This window comes from Pteropus vampyrus, unplaced genomic scaffold (genome assembly GCF_000151845.1).
Source record: "Pteropus vampyrus isolate Shadow unplaced genomic scaffold, Pvam_2.0 Scaffold1866, whole genome shotgun sequence".
Lineage (NCBI taxonomy): Eukaryota > Metazoa > Chordata > Mammalia > Chiroptera > Pteropodidae > Pteropus > Pteropus vampyrus.
The window spans coordinates 8,692-10,918 of record NW_011890647.1 but is presented as its reverse complement, the minus strand read 5'-3'; positions in this window follow the sequence as shown (position 1 = coordinate 10,918).

Here is a 2,227-nt window from a genome sequence, read left to right as displayed (position 1 = left end):
TCTTGTGCTATTCATTGTCTTTTAGGTTTTATTTTCTACTTGTAAATTCAACTGGATGCTGAATTATTCTAGTTTCCTCTAATATCTGTCTATGACTCTTCAAACACATTTTCAATTTGTAATTTTCCTCCCACCCTTAACTAGGAATTATTGAAAACTATAACTGCTTTTTCTCAAGCCACGCAAGCTAAAAATGGACAACTTGATATAAAATTCAAGAGACTACCACAACAGCTCATGTTTAAACAATCTCGGTGACTGGTGATGTCACCTCCGTGGTGCAAAGAGTTTGTCCTGGCATCTGAGGACATCAACAGGGACATTTCAAGTTGTGGGAGATGCTTCCGGTCATATATCTAGAAATGACAGCCTTACAAACTCAGAAGCTGGTTTATAATTTGCTCTGATGATTAATCTTTGGTTTTCTTTTGTTTTCATAGATATAGGAGACATAGACATGCAATGGCTAATACAACCTGCTAAATCTATAGTAACACCTCTGGGGAAGTTGAGACTCAAATACGTAGAATCGTGCAGAAGACCACTTTGTACTCACAGTAAATTAAAAACCAACAACATGTTCAATTGAATGGAGGCCAGTTTGGTTCCTCTAGTCCCTGAACTCCACTGCTTTTCAGCAGGAAGGAACCGAAGTGGTCGTCACCCCTATTCCGTCAAGACTGAGGAAAAATCAAGAGACCAGAGGGAGTTGTAACAGGATTGTAGCCTCACACTTTGCGGCACTTGGAGCAAACCCCTTAACAACGTGGTGGCCCTCCTTGGGCTTTGGGGGCCGTTACCTGGTAATGGGACTGCTTGGCTTATGTGTACTGTCGTTAGTGTTAGGATGTAGTCTTTATTTGTGACATATGGACCCAATACGCGAATGCTCTAACCATTACCCAGGGACTCCCTGTCCAGAAGAACTGCCACGAAGAATGTGAGGTGGAGGAGCTATGTCGAGGGCGAGGAAGGGGGTGTAGGGTCAACTCAGAACATGGCCCCTCCACGTACTAAGAAGGCAGACGGCCGTCCCGCCTGCGGCCAGAAGGAAGGCAGTGCACAGAGTTCTCGGCAGCGCCTGCTCCCAAGGGCGTTATCTGCTGTCCCTATGGACACTATCTGCTTGCTCCGGCAGAGAAGGCGCTGGTCCTACATTCTCACGAAAAGATGCTATCTGCTTCTGTAACTAAGCAGCACATCTGGGTCCAATCCGCCTAAGAAGGCAGTGGCTCCCCCCAACGAGGGGGATAAGACGTTGCCTGGCTTGGGCCGGGTGACTTTTCCTGCAGTTCTGACCGGCCGCTGCTGAAGCTTCCCTGGCCTGAGTAATAAACGGTATGTCGCACCTGCTGGTGGTTTTTCTGGACTACCCCAGGTGCAGGGACCTGGCCTGGAGCTCCTGCGTTACAGTGACCATCACCACCATCCATCTGCAGAACTTTATCTTGCAAAACTGAAGCCATATCCATCACTCACGTGGTGGTGATGGTTGCACAGCAGTGTGAATGCATTACAAGTACTTGTGTTTGTTGATCGGGGGATTATGCAGTAATGAAAACAGAGGTCAAGGCAAAAACAGTCAGGGGTCAAGTCAAGCGGGCCGCGAAGCCGCAGTAAGAAGCCTTGACTGGAACTTGAGAGCCTTAGGTCCCCGGATAATGGCTTCTGGCTGATGAGCTGCTCAAAGTTTGGTCTACAACTGGCAGCATCAGCACTTCGTAGGAACGTGGTTAGAAATGTAGAATTTCAGACCTTTTCCAAGACCCACTGAAACCAGATCAGCAATCTGACAAGATCCCCAGAGACCCCTGTGCACATTAAGTCTGAGAAGCGCGATGCATGAGGAAACCCTGGACCACATTCCTGCCCCATAAACATCACTTAGCTCGATCGAAAATTAGGAAGGGGTGGGGCTGGTCCTGGACACGGTTCTGTCCCAAAAGGAATACACTTTTTCCTTTGAGCTGATAACTATCATAGGGCAAAACAGTTACACATCTCCCCCAACCTGGTGACCAATGGCTGCTTATTTACTGAGTTCTTTGTCCTCTGCCCAGCCAGCACAGCAAACAGTGGTCGGCTGTGGCCTGCACACTTGGAAACCCAGCTCAAAGCCACCTCATCTCGTCTGCCTGAAATTCCAAAGTTAGAGACACAGACCTGTAAGTTGTGGGGACCCAGGGCAGAAGTAAAAATACTAAAAGGGTTGGTCACCTGCATCCAC